At 37.3% G+C, this 19,283-nt stretch overlaps 1 long non-coding RNA gene across 1 annotated transcript in view; it reads right to left on the bottom strand.

Annotated features, from left to right (window-relative positions):
• LOC125276532 overlaps positions 1-13,939 on the bottom strand; it is a 40,710-nt gene extending 26,771 nt beyond the window's left edge. Inside the window, exons 1-4 of the long non-coding RNA XR_007186689.1 lie at positions 13,799-13,939; positions 3,741-3,918; positions 3,519-3,613; positions 973-1,067 (exon numbers count right to left, since the gene is read on the bottom strand). This is a non-coding gene — a long non-coding RNA (uncharacterized LOC125276532). The remainder of the gene's footprint in view (positions 1-972; positions 1,068-3,518; positions 3,614-3,740; positions 3,919-13,798) is intronic.
• Positions 13,940-19,283: the final 5,344 nt, after the last annotated feature.

Raw genomic sequence — 19,283 nt, 5'->3', positions numbered from 1 at the left:
CTCTTGACTGAATCACTTTTATAACTTTAATAAGAATAAATGTATATTTAATTTACACAGTAAATACTCTGCATTGTTTTTTATACATTTGATTACTTTATTTTATGTAGTATTTCTTATTTCTAGTGCTTGAGCCTATTTCATTTGTGTCTCTATTGTAGTTTTTTTTTTTTTGCTCTTTATCACTGTTTATTTGTCTTCGGTAAGCTTTTTTAGGCTAGTATTAGTTTTTTAAAATATATTGAAAATGGTGAAAAGAATTATGAAATTTTAGTGGTATCAAAATGTTGATATCCTAAACCTTATTTAAAGCAAAAATAACTATATCATGATATATATATTGTTATCGTGAAATAAAATTTCTCATATCGTGATATAAGATTTTGGTCATATCGCCCACCCTATTCATCCAAGCCATATTTAAAATAAATTAAAAAAAGAGGACCAGAACAAAACTTCATTAATACAACAAACAGCCTTTTAATAGAAAAGGAATGAAGATTGTTTTTATGTGATGCTTTGATAAAAAACTGTGTATATTTGAGTTGTTATGCGTGTTTGTTACAGCATGTTTCCCTCAGGTCAGACACACAAATGACTACACTGCAGATTGAGTATGTCTCATGTCCTAATTACAATTCTAATGACAGTTTTTAATTAAACAGCATTACAAAGAGAAAATGACCAATGATTTTCCTCTATCTATTTCAATTTCCAATTAGCAGCTATCTAATTGCAAATGTAGGTCCTCTCTGCCAACACTATTTATCTGAAAATGCTCTTTTAACACCTTGTCCGGTATAGTTAGTTTGGTGATCGATGAATGAAGACAAAACTCTAAGATGATGTTTTAATTTGTTCCTGTTTAAAGTAGGTTATGAATTTAACCGTGAATGTACCGCTGTGTGAATAGCTTCAACAGGATAGTCTTGAGATGAAGAAACAAACCTGTTACTGCCTGCATTTGCTTACCTGACACGTAATGGAAGAAGCTGACAGGGATTCACTTCAACAGAATCCTGGGAAAATTGAAGCATCTCAGAACACTGTGATAAAGATGCAAAGTCCTTGAAGAAGCAAAAAACATTACAGCAAAGTCACTATAAAGTCTACATGAAACAGCACTCATACCTCTTTTTTCTGTCATAATGTGATGTATTTCTTTATTTTATCCATGAGGAACTGAACTGAGGAACATGTTTAATATATTTAAGTAAATAGGGTCCATTTTGATTTCATGTTGACATGAAGCATTTGATTTGATTTGTAAAGGCTTGGTGTTGACTTCTTATCTTTAGCTATAGTCTTAGCATTGGTGTATTTGAGTATCCTCTTCATCATTCCCACGAAAGCAGGACGCTCAGTGGTGGTGATATTCTCAGGTTATATTTGCAACCATTAAAACACATGATGACAGAGACGTTTCATTGATGTTCTGTGGAACTGCATGGCTTGAACACAAATGCAACCCATTTATAAACCAATATCTAATTTCACATGCGTTTTAGGTGTGAAATCCGCCATTGACTTTCAGTGAAAAATAATGTGTATGCACAGCACGCAGGGATACTTTTACTCCCATTGATAAAAGTCATCTGACCATCATATTATTACAATTTGCCATCTATTCACATTCTGGCAGTGCATATTCTCTGAGTCTATCCACTATCCAAACCGTAACTGTCAACAGTACCTGCCGAAAGTTTTAGCTATTATCAGTGTTGAAAACAGATGTGCTTTGGTGGAAACTGCATGTGATACATTTTATTTTTCAGGATCCTTTGTTTATGCATTTATTTATTAAATGTATAAAGCATTTATTAAGAGAACACACAACAAAGGGGTGAGGCCATGTTATTGCAATACAGTATATAACACAAATGCAATAGCATGTCATAAAAGCAAGATGACAACATAAGTTATAACCATAATTATACTAAACTATGCAGTTCTATCTTCATGCAGCATATATTCTCTGGCTCTGTAGGATCTTACAGCAGTTCCCACATGAGTGATTTATAGATTATCATGACAGAATATGCTAATCAATGACTTTTAGATCCACCAACTAACCTTTCAGAAACGTCCTGTTGCATTCTACATGTTGTTGCTTATTCCTTTTAAGTCTCTCCATCATTGTCTGACTCCAGTTTGAACATAAAAGGCTGAACAGTTTCTGACATTTTCAGAGAGTCTACATGAGGTAATCGGAGCTGCTTACACAAGCTCTTGAAACTCCGCCCCCTTCTTGGGAGCAGCAGCTCATTTGCATTTAAAGGGACACACACAAAAACGGAGCATTTTTGCTCACCCTCAAAAAGTGACAAATTTATCATGCTATAAAAAAATGATCTGTGGGGGATTTTGAGCTAAAACTTCACATACATACTCTGGGGCCATCAGAGACTTATTTTAAATCTTGAAAAAGTGGCATTATATGAACCCTTTAAATAGAAATCTAACATTATAAATGTTTTGATGAATAAAAGTAATATTAATTTCTCTCTTTTTTTAAATCTTACCACAAATTTTTAAATATTATCACTGAAATCTGAAGCAGCACAACTGATTTCAACATTGATAATAATCAGATGTTTTTTGAGCATCAAATCAGCATATTAGAATGATTTCTGAAGGATCATGTGACACTGAAGACTGGAGTAATGATGCTGAAAATTCACCGTTGATCGCAGGAATAAATTACAGTTTACAATATATTCACATAGAAAACAGCTATTTTATAATGTAATAATATTTCACTGTTTTTACTGTATTTTTGATCAAATAAATGCAGCTTTGGTGAGCAGACTTCTTACAAAAATATTAAAAATTGGAATGTTTCCAAAATTTTGACAGGTACTGTACATCAGAAGTAGTCGCCGCATTTTCTGATTTAATGTAATGTGAGCAAGTTTGGACTTTTGGATTCTCATTCCGGCGTATGGAGACATTTGTGAGGGACGCTGCGTAACATCATTGCGCCTGCTGCACTCATGGTACAGCAGCAAAGTTCCTTGATTATTACGCCGGAATGAGAATATAGTTCCTAGCCACATCGGCCTAGAAAATTGCAACTTTTCATTTTCCGTCGGTCTTAGTACACGATGTAACTACAGAAGAGTCAAGTTTTAAATAGGAAAAATATCAAAACTCTTTGGTCATTTTTGAGCGAGATGCTAACGGTCTAATCAGATTCAATGAACTATGCTAAGCTATGCTAAAAGTGGTAGAGATCGGCTGAATGGATTCGAAAACTGTAACTCTTTAACTTTAACTCTAGGAGAGTTGGAAAATGAGCCTATTTTCAAAAAAAGTGGAGTGTTCCTTTAAGTCTTGGATAGCAAATGAGCAAAAAGAAAGAAAGTAAATCAATGAAAGCTAAAGGCTGGATTTTGCATATCAAATGCAAATAAAACAAGAATAAATTGAATGAGAACTGCAAGTGTGAAATAATGCTAAAAATGAACCCTGTCATCTGTGCATGTTACATATACAGTGAATCACATCAGAATACTTACCAACTTCCATCGTTGTGCTCGTCTGTCCCTCAGCGTTAGGCTCTTCTTTGATGCTTGTCTTCAGGTTTTTATTCTGCACAACCTTTACACAAAACCTAAAAGATACTTCATTCATGAAGTTGAAGTTAAGTAAGTTCTCTGTACTGTATATTTAACTGGTGGTACAAAAAAAAGAAAGTTTAAAACACAGGAGGAATTTCATCAGAATGTGTAATGATGCACCTCAGGTAACTCTCTCCTGTCTGTCTGATCGAGCCTGCCCTGCACATCTCTCTTCAGCACATCAGTCCATCCACTCTTCTGTTCATCTTGAGCTCTTCTCTTCTCCCTGTTACTCTGTCCTTCATCAGCTCTTTCTCCTGCATGTGTCTCTGTCTCCATTCCGCTCTGTACATAACATCTAACAAACCACCCGGGCAAACTCTGTCTTTAACAGGAAACTTGCTGTGTTCACTGCGCTACTTTTATTAGTAATGCCGCTGGGGAAGGATGTAAAAAGCTCCTGAAAAGTCATTAAAGTTCATCTTGAAAATTGCAAAGATAAAGGTTTAAGATTCTCCCTGAGGGAAGTGTTCTAGTATCTGTATAATCACACTGGGTTAGTTTTATGCCAATAATTAAGAGTCAAGCGATGGATAAGCTCTTGAGGGATTACGCTTATAGCTTTCATCAAGATTTTATATGTAAGATCTCGCCTCTGGACAAAAAAAATTGGCCTGCGAACCCGTATTAACTTTAATGTTCCTATATATTTGACTGCAGTTTCCAGTTTAAATAAACACTTTAATTCCTTTTCACACATATTTTGATTACAGAGACAGATTATTGATTAATAATATCCAAAAACCACTAGAACAATGTTATATATTTTGCTGACCTGTGTATTTACAATATCCCAAATGTTTCCAAGAAGGTTTAAATGTTTAAGTATGCCTATCAATGACATCATACCCGCCTTGCCCTCAGTTAAATAATCAACATTATTTTCTGGTGCTTGGAGGGTGACGTACACATCATCTTTGGGAAATGAAACATATGTTTATTTAACTTTCATGCATATCCAAACTAAAGCGGCTACTGCTGATCGAGTCTCAGTGGCCGGCGACTCTCTCTAGTGCTGACAGACGGTTGTGAGGGTGAGACGGTCGAGTCGGCTGTCAAGTTAGTGACGTTCGCTCGGCTGCTGCAGCTCCTGTAATTGTTTAAAGCAATCGATTTCCTTCTGCTCAGTCAGTTTCTCTTATCTGCTTTTTACCCTGGTCTCTAAAAGCCACATTATCACTGAAGGGCTTTTGTGTCATAAACTTTATGTGCCTTTGTTCCACATTCTGCACAGGTATGTGCAGGAATAGTTACTGAATTTCTGCACACACTTTCCATTCTTCTGTCTGTTATTGTATTGTGAAGCAATCTGGTCCAATCAAATAGATTTAAGAAACAAAAGTCATTCCTATTTGACTTTCTCTTAACTCTCTATTACAGTAAATGAGTGGACACTTAACCTTCATAAAAAAGGAGCACTGAAAAGTGGAAAAGCTCTGCTAAACAAGTTATAGGTCTTGTTAATCCAGGCTGTTGTCTCCCTGAACAGCTTGTTAAACTCATGCACTAGCTGTGTAGTAGCTGCTAGTCCAACAGAAAACATTACTCTCTTAAAGACTAATGAATTAACGTTTTGTATGAGTTAGGGTTGGGGTTAATATGTGATCATGGTAAAATCTGACCAGTACTGGTCATCACCATCTGGGTTAAAGAGAGAATCAATTTTAGCTTTCCACAAATCTGCACTGTATTACAAGTGTTGTTGCCATAGAAATGCACACATTCTAATTCTAGCCATCAGTTTACATGAAACTCTTATTATGAGTTCATAGGCCTTGGAAATTCACTCTCCAGACGCATTTATATCCACATCATGCCGATGAAGATGATTCCAGACTTTTACAATCTTCAACCAGATGGAACTGAATTAAATATGTGACCCGTGCTGGAAAAATGAGTCAGAATGCGCAAAGGCAAATTTTGAGTGAAAAATGTCAATTTTTGGTCAAATCTGAGGTTTTCACAACAATTAGTCTATTAAGCCGTAGTCTAGCGATCCCAATTCTCCAAATAGTAACTAAACATCTGAAAGTATGTTTATTTGTACGTTTTCTGAGAGGAGTACATTTCCTTGCAGTTTTTCTCTGCTCGCTTCTCAATGACTTGTGCTTCCCCTCAGCACAAGTTTGATGTAGTTTTAAAGCGCGACATTCCAACTTGAATTTTCATTGCAAATTCTCGATGGCATGAGTCTGGACCAATGAAATGTGATTTTCAAACTCATGCTGATGTAAACAAAATGATCGTACTCTGGCTGGCTGACAGATCCGAAGCGTGCGCACAAAGATGCCTCATACAGCGCGCGATCCGATATAGATATACACAGAATTATAGTATTTCAAAAAATCTGTCTTGGCGAGTATTCATGCAAACATTATCTGTTATGTCTTAAGTAAATGTTTGGTTAACTGTTGGAGAAAAACATCTGATGTGAAACATTATATTAGAATTATATCCATGTGATAGAGTAGGTCTTAATATATAGGCTGTCTGTTTCATTACACCTAGCAAACACCTAGCAACACCGGAGTGACCACCCCAAGTACCTTAGCAACTGCCTAGCAACACTCTAGCAACCACCCAGGTTACCATAGCAACCACCTAGCAACCACCCAGAACACCCTAGCAACCACCCCAAGTACCTTAGCAACTGCCTAGCAACACCCTAGCAACCACCCTGGTTACCATAGCAACCGCCTAGCAACCACCCAGAACACCCTAGCAACCGTCTAGCAACACCTTAGCAACCACCCCAAGTGCCTTAGCAACTGCCTGGCAACACCCTAGCAACCAGCCAGGTTACCATAGCAACCGCCTAGCAACCACCCAGAACACCCTAGCAACCGCCTAGCAACACCTTAGCAACCACCCCAAGTACCTTAGAAACTGCCTAGCAACACCATAGCAACCACCCAGGTTACCATAGCAACCGCCTAGCAACCACCCAGAACACCCTAGCAACCGCCTAGCATCCAACCAGAACACCTCAGCAATTGCCTAGAAGCACCCTAGCAACCGAGTGGCGAATTTTGCCACTGCAAGCACCATTCACATTTTTCTTCAGGAAATGTACATTCTAGTATTAGAATTAGATCCGTGTGATAAGAGTAGGTCTTAATATATAGGTTGTCTGTTTCATTAATGTTAATTAAACAATTGTGGAATCACGGAAAAAAAGTTGAATATATATTTTTTCCTATAGATATGGGTTTTGACTTGGTTTGTGCCAAATTTGGTGGTATTACCAGGGATTTTAAGGTATGGTTGCTAGTTTAGAAAACTAACTCGATTTTTCTCAAAATTGACTTTGCTGACTCCATCGACTTCAAACAGGTGTAGCTCAGTCATTTTTTGTTGGATTCCAACGAATCATACATCATGAATCATACATTTGAAGTTTTTTTAATAGAGAATGTGAAAATAACAATACTCATTTTTGAAAATGTGCTCATTGTGACTCATTTTGCCAGCACGGGTGACATATTTTGAATTTTTCGATCCACTGTTCATTCGTTGGCCTGAGAACTTTTATCACTGTAAAGCTGCTTTGAAACAATCTGCATTGTAAAAAGCACTGTATAAATAAAGGTGACTTGACTTACATTCCTCTCATATGATCAGCTGCTCAGAATGCATGACAGACTCACAAACAAATCATTCTCAGCACTTTTCTTCTGTCCAGTTTTGCCCTTTCTATCTTCTTATTGCATTAGGTCAAATGTAGAGTTATCAAGTCAAGTTTATTTGAATGTCACTTTTTACAATGCATGTTGTTTCAAAGCAGCTTCACAGAAAACCGTGAGCCAGAAAAAGATGACTGTGAGAGGGGAAAAAAACGTAAGAAAAAAAGCTTATTTCTGTTCCAAAATTGTCACAAGGAAGAAACACGTCATACATTTATGTCATTCACACTGAGGAGACAGGCAAAGACAAACTGCATTTTTGTAGAAAAACAATCTTGGCAATGGAAGCACAACAGTAGCAGTATGAGGGTGACAACTGATCCGAGACGTGATCTACACACAGAACATCAGAGTTATGCCAGCCACACACTACAAGTTATTCAGGTCGTTTTTTGGACTGATTTCTCCCCTTCCGACAATCCTGGGTAAAGCCCCAATTATCTTGATGGTTCTAAAGATTATCTTAACAGATTTTCCTGTGTTGTGAGGTGTGTTAAAAGTGACTGAATCTGCTCAGAAGAATGTCAGAGCCGCCCCGATCAATGATTGATTGAAGAATGGATGTTGAAAAAGAATCTTGGCTGAGTAAATAAAGGTCCATCGGTGTGTTTTAGGATATTACAAGAAAATTAAATAATATCCAATTGGCACCAAGAAAATATTAATGTAGAACAAATTAATGGCTAGAAACTGAATTGGAACATTCTTGTTTCACATTAACATGAGTATGTCTTGATCAAATGGTGTTACAAGGAAAGCCTCAGGGACTTTGTTTGGTGCAAATCAGGTTTACACAGTGATTTTGTATGGCATTAAGCGGACTTCAACCAACTGTGATTGTGTTCTGGAAAAACAGCAGGAGATCAGGACAGACTGATAAATCTCAGCTTTCCAAACTGCTCGAACAATTCCTCCCGTCAGGGTGTGACGCTCCTTTAAAAGGGTCATCAACTGAGAAATCAACTTTTACTTGAGCTTTTGATATGTAAGAGGTCAACATACTATAAGAATATCCTGTAAGTTTCAGAACTGAAAACTTCCTTGTTAGTCTAATAATAGCTTTTATTGACACCAGGAACAGCTAAAGACTCGTCCCGGAAGGTGTCTATCATAGATAAAACACGCCTCCGCAGAAGAAATCAACGCCTACTGCATCATTGCAATGTTAGCCCCGCCCACTAGTGTGTTAGTGAGATGATAAGGAGAGAAGAGCAATACAGGACTAAAAGTAACATTACCTTTCAAAGGATCCTAATGCTAGGAATATGGTTATTTATTTTCATTAATGTGAATGTCTCAGTTGAGCTTTATTTATTTTTATTCGGTACATTTCACTTTGGATTCTTTGGTAATCACATTTCGGTGCAGGCTTTGCAAACAGACTTTTACGATATGGACTTGACAGTAATGCAACAACATGTAAGTAACTGTGTTCATTCTAATGCCTGATCTGATATGTAATGATTCATATACAGCCAGATGCTCTTTATGTTGGTTGTTTCTCTTAATAGGATGAAAATAATCTGTTATTTAAACTGTGATTAAATTATATATAGAAAGCGATCAAAGAACGCACCCTTTACAATCACTGGAGCTGTCAATCAAACAGCACAAATCAAAAAGCATTCATTAGTGTGCAGAAACTGCGTTGCAATGACGAGATCACTGCTTTCATGAGCTCAACAACTTGTCTGCAAACTTTCATGCCACAATCTATAGATCTAAATGTAATCAACACTTTTCAGGATTAGTTTTTGAGAGCTGTAATAGTAAAAACATGCTAAAAGTTTTTGAGAGAGTAATACTTAGCTATTTCATATGCAAAGATGTTAGCCAATCACAGCAGTGGCCGTTTACACTGAAGTCTCACGGCAGACACGCCTCTTAAAACAGTGTTCAAATAAGAGGGCTAAAATGAGAGTAGGAAAAATGCCTTTTATTTCTAAATTATGACAAGTTTTGATGTCAAAAGCATACTAATATTATAAGTGCATCCCAGGAAACATTATATAACAATAAATCAACAGAGTTCATGACCCCTTTAATACCAAGGCTCATTCATGAACACATGTGACAGCTGCATACAACACATATTAGCATGTGCAAAAAAAATCTATCGGATAATAAGCTACTACTTCACATGTGTGATAGGGCAAGACTCCAAACTCATCAAATCAGATGCCTCCCTTATTACCATTGCATTTTCACCACAGAAACAAGAACCTGTCAGCCGAGCCAAGCAATTGAATAATGCACATTTGCTTTACGTTATTGATCGAAGCTCCAGGTAAATTATCTTCCCGCCCTGAGTGTTTGCAAACCACTTGAGTGCCTGTAAATTCTCCAATACACCATAAATATAAAAGAGAGACACATGTTTAACAGAGGATGAACAAAAGCCAAAGTGATTTGCCTTTGAAAAAAAAAGAAGACAAACTGTTTAAGAAACCATTATTGGTGCATAAAGGCATGCTGCGAAGCTGCAAACGTGCTTCAGACGGAACCTGTAAGGTCTGGAGGAACACACGGATATTTTGGGAGAGACTAAGCCTTCTCTTTGTGACATATTATTACTGAGGATTTTGTACAAATTCAGTGAGATGTATTTCAAGAGCTACTAAAACCATGAAGCCTTCTAGACAGGCTTGAGGAAGTAGCAAATCACTTAAACATATTATATTAAACAGGAAATTAAAAGAAGAAACCACAGGGGGGTTGGGAGATATTGAGGTTCCTGTGCTCCTTTTCACACTTATTGAAGTAAATGAGGGCTGTTGGGAATAGTGTACTGAAAACACACTGCAGTTCCTTCTTTAAGGACGACGCAAAGTCAAAGCTTTTATACGGAAAACTAGAGCTTTCACAGGCTGTTTGGATCTTCATACCTGCTCTTCTGAACAAGGCTATTAGAGGGAGGTTTCAATGTTTCGAGATACACATGAATAAAAGAATGTGTCTCAATGTAAAGACTCTGGTATATTCAATTATTTCTAAAATCAGTGAGACTGATGCTGTGAATTCTGTTACTTGTGATCCGAAGAGCTTAAAATGTTGAAATCAAATGTTGGAGAAGAGTGAAAAAACAAATACAAATGTTAAGATTACAATATAGATTAAGTTATTATGAAATGCAAACTGTAACGGGGAAAAAAAACACAGTCAGAAAGCTTGACGTTCAACTGTCACATTCCCTCTTGTCGATTCAAAAAGACTGGCATCGTTTTCACCCTCATATCACACAGAATGTTGTCTGCAGCTCCAGCGCAGAGGGGTTCCACTTCAACGGCTCATTACAAATGCTGTTTTCTTGCTACTAAACATAAATGTGCCACGGTTCCCCATGAGTGAATTGTTCATTACCTGACTCTTGAGCCACCACAGACAGCAAAACAAATGAGTTTCTCTCCTCTGAAATCTTCTTGGTCACGTCCATCACCCCTAAAAGGGTCGTTCACCCAAAAATGATCATTCTGTCATCATTTCCTCACCCTCAAGTCATTCCAAACCAGTATGACTCCAGTGTCATTTGGTTCTCAATAACAATATTCACAGAGGAAAATGTCATACAGGTTTGGAACAACAAGAAATTTTGGTTGAAGTATCCCTTTAATGAGAAACCGCTGATTTAAAGAGGAGTCCAAACAAGTGAAAATGACTTGAAATGCATTATTTTCTAATACAAACAAATTACACACATTTTCTGAAATGCTTCATTTCGCTTAACAGATTTTGAGCCCACTTTATTTCTGAGAAACTACCAGTTTAGTACCAGATTATGTATATGAATATGAACTTGCAGAAAAATGAATTATCAGGTTCTAGCTCAAACCCAGGCTTTGGCAAGTTTCAACTTGATTATCAAAAGATGGAATGAAGCTGAGAACAGAGAGGTAAACCACATGATAAATCCTGCTTTTATCCAACTACCTGATGTCAATAAAAATATCTGGGCTCTCAAAATGAAATGTCACAAATCAATCTTCTCTCTGCTGAAGCTCCTCACATTCGATGTGTTTTAGGCGCTTTCAAGATCGAAATCAATTACTTCTGAATCATGTTTCATTACAGCTTTACCAAGCGCTCTCTGGATGCTCCCGTGGCACCAGGCGCATCAGCCGGCGTGTTGTTAAATGGATCTGAGGCCCGTCAGATTGTGTGGTGATGGACTGGTTCTGAAAGAGCTCTCCCCAGCGAGCGATGAATCTGCCCGGGCAGCTCGGGTCCCAGCGGCTCGCCGCCTGCTGATTTAGCCCTGTGTGTAAATCACTGAACGAAGCGTGCAAGCCACCAGCGTCACTTTGATCCAGCCACAAATCACAGCGCTCCGTCTGCATGGGGAACGTCAGTCATAAAGCTGGTGTTCCTCCCCCAGCGCTCCAGAATAATCACGCACTGGGACTCCATCCTTCCCGCTAGTTTATCTGGGAGGTCGAGAGGCCGAGTGCGCCATTTATCATCACTATTACACATCGGCCTTTGACAAACGTGTGGATTCAACTGCGGTATGCGACATTTGTCAGAGCATTACCTTTAAGCGCAGTGTGGGTTAGGATACTCAAATGTAACGAGCCGCCCACAACTAACATTTTAAATCCCATCTTTTGTCTTTGGCCTTTGAGTCTGCAAAAACAGTCAGTTTGTTTAGGTTAGATGCAGGGTTGCCAGGTTTTCACAATTGCTACTCAAAACAAGCCCATTCGCATTTCAGGGGGTCCCCCATTAAAAATTGTGTTCTGGGGAGTAAAATTCAAGTCTTTTTTGGTGGGTCCACTGGTAAAATTAGCATTCCAGGGGCTAAATATAATGTTATTTGGGGTTGCTTCAACCACGGACAACCTGCGCAAAACGGTGTTAAAGTAGCCCAACACTTGGCAACACTGGTTAGATGAATATTTGCACTTGTACAGTTGGGTCAACGTTTGTTTTTTCAATCTGCTCTTTGAATAAACTGGACTTCAGATACTTGTGAAGTGACTTGAGAGCTATCCTCCAGAGCAGAGGTTTTCAAATTGGGTTCTGCATAATTTGAGAAAAGAAAAAGATTTTATAATATGTGACCCTGGACCACAAAACCAGCCATAAGGGTCAATTTTTTAAATTGAGATTTATATATAAATAGACATTTATATAAATATACTATTTAAGATACTATATAAATAGACTATTTGAAAATCTGGAATCTGAAGGTGCATAAAAATCAAAATATTGAGAAAATCGCCTGTTAAGTTGTTCAAATGAAGTCCTTAGCAATGCATATCCACTCACAAAAATAATTTTTTGATATATTTACTGTAGGAAATTTACAAGATATCTTCATAGAATATGATCTTTATTTAATATCCTAATGATTTTTGGCATAAAAGAAAAATCGATAATTTTGACCCATACAATGTATTGTTGGCTATTACCCGTGCAGTTTATGACTGATTTTGTGGTCCAGGGACACATATATTTTATCAATTTGCTTTAGTACAATGACAATATAAGCACCCATTATTTAAGTTTGGAAACAATTATTTGATTTTTATCACAGTTTTTATACAGGACAATATACAGCAGCCTTTATATCTTATATCTCATCATATTTGGGGGTCCTTAGCATTAGAAAGTTTGAAAACCCCTGCAAACATACACATAAGATCCACCTCAAAGCTATTAAATGAGCACACAGTTACCAGTTCTGCTGGCAGGTTGTTTTGAGCCATAAACATCATGTGACTAATGACTCATCATGTAATTCAGAGCTTGAAGGTCCGGATATACTTTAAGCGATATCGAAGAATGAACAAGTGTGGCGTAATTTCAAACAAAATCAGGCCAAAACGAAGTTTGTTTTGTCTTCGTTCGGGAGTTTGAAACAACTCCAGAAAAGCTGTGATGTAATTGGTGGGTGTGGCTCTGAGGCTCCGCCTTCTTTGGTGTGGAAATCTTTTCAGAACTGAATTAGAACTATGGCGACTTCTCCAAAATTCTGGAACATCCGTCCTGCAAACTACGCCAGAGAAAAACAGCACAGAATGCTGTAAAGTCAGGAGGTTTTAAAAAGAATTTCAGTAATATATTTTATTTATCAATAAATCAATATTTATGTGATCAACATTTGCCTTTAAAACAGTTTTTGGCTACAAGTGCACAGTTTTTAAGGTAGTTAGTTTGGATAATTGAATCATTGTTTTCCTATTTATCACTGTGAAGCTGCTTTGAAACAATCCGTATTGTATAAAGTGCTGTAGAAATAAAGCTGACTTGAGTAGTTTGCTGGATTGTTGTTCTAGCATCTTGGAGAAGTTGTTCTTCTATGGATTTCAGCTTCAATCTCAGCAGTTTCAGATTCGATGATCTCTGGTCAGAGTCTCGCATACAAAACTCTCACTGGATTATTACAATTAATGGCTAAAGAAATGTCTGGCACAATACTGGTGCAATAAAGCAAAAGATACAGTCTAAAAACAAAGGTTTTTATGATTTATATTGCTTGCAATATTTCATACACACCTGCAGTCTAAAGCATTGCTTCTGCCACCTAGAAAACATTATGTTTGGGTATGTAGAGATCACGAACAGGAAGACTTTCAGCCACCCCAATTTCCCCCAGGAAGTGAGACGACACAGTTTCATTAAGCGATCGCCTGCTCCTTCACCAAAGAGGTGGTCTCATATTCCTGCATGGGAAAGAACATCAAGAGATCAGAACCTCAGGCAGAACATACCAAAAATAAACTCTTGTTACGCTTTGACATAGATGTAGACATTACAATCACAACTTGAAGCACAGATGCATAGTTATGGAGAAAATGTTAATCCCTGTAAAGCAGATATGAAACAATCTCTATTGTATAAAGTGCTATATAAATAAAGGTGACAAAGAAATGTAAATCTACATTAATTTTATAGCAACACCTATCTATGGGCCCTATTTTAACGATCTAAGCACATGGTCTGAAGTGCATGGCCCAGGTGCACTTAGGGCATATTCGAATCCTCTTTTGCTAGTTTAACAATGGAAAAAATGGTCGGTGCATGGTCCGAAAGGGTTGTACCTAGTCTCCTAGGTCGAGTCATTGGTGTGTTTTGGGCGTAAAGTGCAATAAACCAATCAGAGTCTCATCTCCAATTCCCTTTAAAAGCCAGGTGCGCTTGCAGAATATAGACACCCTTAACCTGACGAATCAGTTTAAATACATGTGTGTATTGCCACGATTGGACAAATAATTAGCCAATTTCATTCGTCATTACTGCAAATAGGTAATTCTGATACATGCAATGATTATCCATTATGACATGGAGGCATTTTATCTTCATGTACACAATAATAATCTTTTGAACACACCTCGTTTTCAGACCAGCACGCCCATGGGCGAACAGATGGGCGTAAGTGCATTTGCTATTTAAACAACACTTTAGTATGGGGAACAATTCTTGCTTTTATCCAGTTGCATATTAGCTTGCATGCTGGCTGTTTATTAGTACTTATAAAGCACATATCAATGCCTTATTCTGCATGACCTTATTCTACATCCCTAAATCCTACCCAATACCTAAACTTAAATGATACTAACAATTAATAAGCAGTAAATTAGGAGCTTATTGAGGCAAAAGTCATAGTTCATAGTCAATATGTGTCCCCCATATAAAAGTGTTTTTCTGAATCTCACGTTAACCCTCACCACCTCATGCTCAAAGACTCCTACTGTTTATGCAGTCTTTAACTTCAACTTTATTTGTGTCCCCCAGGGAGCATTCAGTTTTACAGCAAGATATACAGACAACCATAAATATACAAAAAAATATAAATTACATCCTTCCCCCTCCACTGAACCTGAATAAACTGCTGACCCCTGCTAACCAACTCCATTTCCTACATTTAGAAGGGAAACGGCTGTGGGGATGAGTATCTCTATTGCTCTTAACTGGAGGAAATATAAACTGCTAGCCAGAAGGTAAAATCTCAAACTCAGAGTAAAAAGAGTCTGCTACGTGAGCTGTCAAATTTGAACTACCGTCAAGAATTCAAAAACCAGAAAGAGAAGGTTATGAAACAATACAGCTTCCCCTGTGTTTCCCCTTTGACTCACACATTGCCCAGTAATGGTTACATAAGACAGCACTTGAAATATAATACACATATCCCTTCAGCTGAAAGACATCAACGTATTCTGAGGGGAAACGACAGCCTGTCTCATTCTCATCTGCATCCTTTTGAAAAGTGTAACACCCGTTGACATTGATGTATTCAGCGGCTTGTTCACTGTAAAGCAGACGGTGGTTTGAACAGTCCTGCCTCTGAGACATTCCCATTGATAAGGACATTTTGTGGCTCCGCGTCTCGGGACTTTAATTCAGTCAATGCCAGAGATGCTCTACACATGATCTCTGGCCTGATGATGGCTAAAATCATCAGTGCCAAACGGCTAGTTTACAAGGTACGATGAGAAGACCTGCTGTGCAGTTACTGGAATGGATTTCTTCCATGGCACTAAAAGGCAAAAGAAATACGAAGTACTTAAAAATGATGCCAGAGCAAATTAAGTTTAGTGCATGTTGCGAGATCTTAAATAACTCCTGTTAATTGCATTTAACACCATTATGCACTACAGCGTCCAGCGTGTCCATTTTATCTCAACAATCTAAGGTTTCTACAAGTCAGCAGAACAGGTGAATGTTTCTGTGAGAACCAGAGGAACTGAAAGCAGTCCTGTGTGGGTTTAAGAGTCAGAGCTGTTCTAGTCATCCTGTGAATTCATGCTGTTTACCTAGAAAGAGTTTCTGACAGGACAAAAGTGCCTGGCCCAATAAGGCCTGGAGAGGTAATTCAAAGCCCTGGATGAGAGCCAGAATCATTTTTCAGTGTGTGACAGAGATGACAGGCCACAACAAGCCTATATCAGAGACCCTACCTGGTATAGTCTGGTTCCTGCACAGTCACTTTTCAAAAGAAGCACGTGTTGACGGGCACAGCAAAGCGTGAGCTATGATGAGAGTAATTAAGCGGTGTAAAAACTCAGAGGAATTCACATTTCCCTTGATTAAGCAGCAAATGAGCACACATCCTAGAAGCTGTTTTGGCTAATCCGGGAACAACTGCTTTCATGATATGCTTATTTGATGTGCATAAAAGAATAATGTCAGAGACTGATATTTTTGAGATAACTACCAACAGCTTGATAACCAAATCAAGATGAGAATTGTGAATTATAGTAGTCGACATTTGAAGTGAATCAAAAAAAGTTCAAAGTTGTTCTAAGAATTAAGTTGTCCTATTAGGACAACTTTGGTGAAAGGTTTTGATCCACTTCAAATGTTGACTACTGTAGTTGTATGAGACTTTGAGCTGTTTGTCATGTCAGAAAAACTCCACACAACATGAAGGTTGATTGGTTTCTAAATTAGCATAAATATTTAGCTGATAATAAAAGTGGCTGGACTAACCTGCCTAACCTTCTCAATAGGACTTGATTAACTTCAGTAAGCAGAGCGGCGTCCCTCAGGTCTCTCTCAGCGAACTGACCCGGGAACGAAGCATCATTTCAGCCCGCTCTATAATTCGTTTAGAGCTTCAGTTCCCTCACGAGCTTTCCTTTCTTTTCAAGTATATGAAAATAAATTAGGATGGATTTAGGTCTTTCATACTTTCCTATGGAAATGAAGCTAGTGTTTTCACATCATTGATGGCGCATTAAATATAGTAGGTATGTGAAAATGAGTGCGGTAACACATGCGATTAATTTTTTCAATTTAACGCGTTAAAACACTTAACGCAATTAACACAGCATCCATTTTTTCTATCATAATTTGGCTAGTGTTACATTATATGATCATGCTCTTATATCACGCAAATGATTACATTAAAAATTGCAAAAATTTTTGTATTACAAATTTTCTAAAATGTTATGTTTAAATATGCAAATGATGCATTATCTAATAAAATATGGACTAATTTGCATACATTTCTAGAACAAAAATCTGAATATTGGATGACGTCAGGTTCAAAATTCTCATTTAATTTTTTGGACATATTAAATTCAAAGTTTTTTACATAGGGAATTTTGGATATCTCTTTTTATCACTCCATAAATCAGAAAATGCTATCAACAGCCAGAAAAAAATATATATTTTCACCATTTTTTTAGGAATAAAATGTTGTATAAAATCAGGCAAATTATATATCAACAAATCCCTCTGTAAAAACCTTCAGAATATGGATAGGAATAAAACTGTAAAGTTTGGTGTATATAAGTTCTGCTGAAGTGGAGATTTCTGACTTAGAGCAGGAGAAAAAACTCATTTTGAGAAAATGGCCTTTAAAGATATTTACTGTAATTGGAATCTATAGACGCAAATAGATAAAGTGCTATAAAATGTACACTTAAAAGTGTATTTTGGATGTTTTCTTTCCACCAGTCTGAAAAAACACTTTATGAAAAACCAAAAAGTGCAAAATCTCAAATTTGACAGGTGCCTGAAAAAAAAACTGTGTTTTTGCCTGTAGTGTCTCCCCTTAAATGAGTTAAATACATAGGCGTAATTTGCGGGTGGGATGTGTGGGACATGTCCCCACCCCAGGATCGATATTGTCCCCACTACTTTTTGAAACATCTCACGGCACGGATGTATCTAATACAAAAGAAACATCTCTAGTTGATTAGCAAGTCGTACTTTGTGTTAAAGAAGAGGTGATCTGGCGCTGGGATGTGTTGTTTTTGAAATCATGTTGAGTGCTCGTTGCCGCTCTTATTAGTAGTGCAACAGTGTTCTCTTGGCGCCCGTGCACACTGCGCAGTCTTCACACGGACAAGCGCTTCAATCTATCGCTTAATGCTGTTGCAGAGACTCTATCCGTTCCCGTGAAATCACAAACAAATGCACACAAATGTGTCCCTGCTCACGATATACAATCACTGATGAGCATCTTTGGTTTTAATTAAGAAAAAATTAAATAAACTATAGGAGTGGGGATTAGAACCCAGAACCTCTGGCACGCTTGACAAAAGTTCTACCACTGGACTATTGGGCTATAGCCTAAATAAAGCGGATCTACGCAGCTTAAAGCGGATCTACATATTTATTCACTAATGTAAATACTCTCGAGACTAACAATATGGAGTATTATTGTAGATGTAAGGATGAAACTATCACTTATATGTTAATAAATGATGAACCCCACCCCAACACACACACACACACACTCCTGTGACATGTCCTGTGAGTCCTGTACCACCCATTTTTTCAAACAAAGTTATGCCACTGGTTAAATAACGTCTTAAATGAACTTAAAGAGTTGTGAGAAAATGAGATGCACATCAGATCTGCATCAAGTTTGGCAGCGGCAGCTCTTAAAGTGAAAGCAGCCTAATAAACCAGTTGCTGTGATGTCTATCATTAATGTTAATCAAAGAACAACGGTAACATTAAAATTTGAAGCTATTATTGTTTTAAGTTCACTTAAATTAAAAGTTATTTTTTATAGCCTAATAAATGTTGAAATTGTTCTTTTAGTTATATTGTAATGCTGAATGTCTATAATGTCTAAAAAAAAATCAATTTCATAGAGACATCAGTAGCAGTATTAGTATCAGTGATACAGGCCTTCATTCATAAAAAGATGCCATTAAACAAATATTTAAAATATACTGTATTTAAGTTGTCTCTACATTAATTTGGAGAGTAACTGAAATTATTACAATATAAAAATTAAAAACACAAAACACGATTAATTACAGAAAAAAAATTGTGATTAGTTGATTTTTTTAATCAATTGACAGCACTAAAAGATAGCTGAAGGTCTTACATACTGCATGCAGAATAACTCAGTAATCATGTGTAAAAACCTGCACACAAACATTTTCACTCAAAAATCAAGATTCATCAATTTGCATATAAATATATATTTGATGCAACCAATGCTCATCGGGAAAACACGCCTCACTTTTTGTGTCCCATAAAACTCAAACTAACAAGCAAGCTATAATGACATGGTTTC

Source organism: Megalobrama amblycephala, linkage group LG10 (genome assembly GCF_018812025.1).
Source record: "Megalobrama amblycephala isolate DHTTF-2021 linkage group LG10, ASM1881202v1, whole genome shotgun sequence".
Taxonomy (NCBI): Eukaryota; Metazoa; Chordata; class Actinopteri; order Cypriniformes; family Xenocyprididae; genus Megalobrama; species Megalobrama amblycephala.
This window is presented reverse-complemented; position numbering and strand designations above follow the sequence as displayed.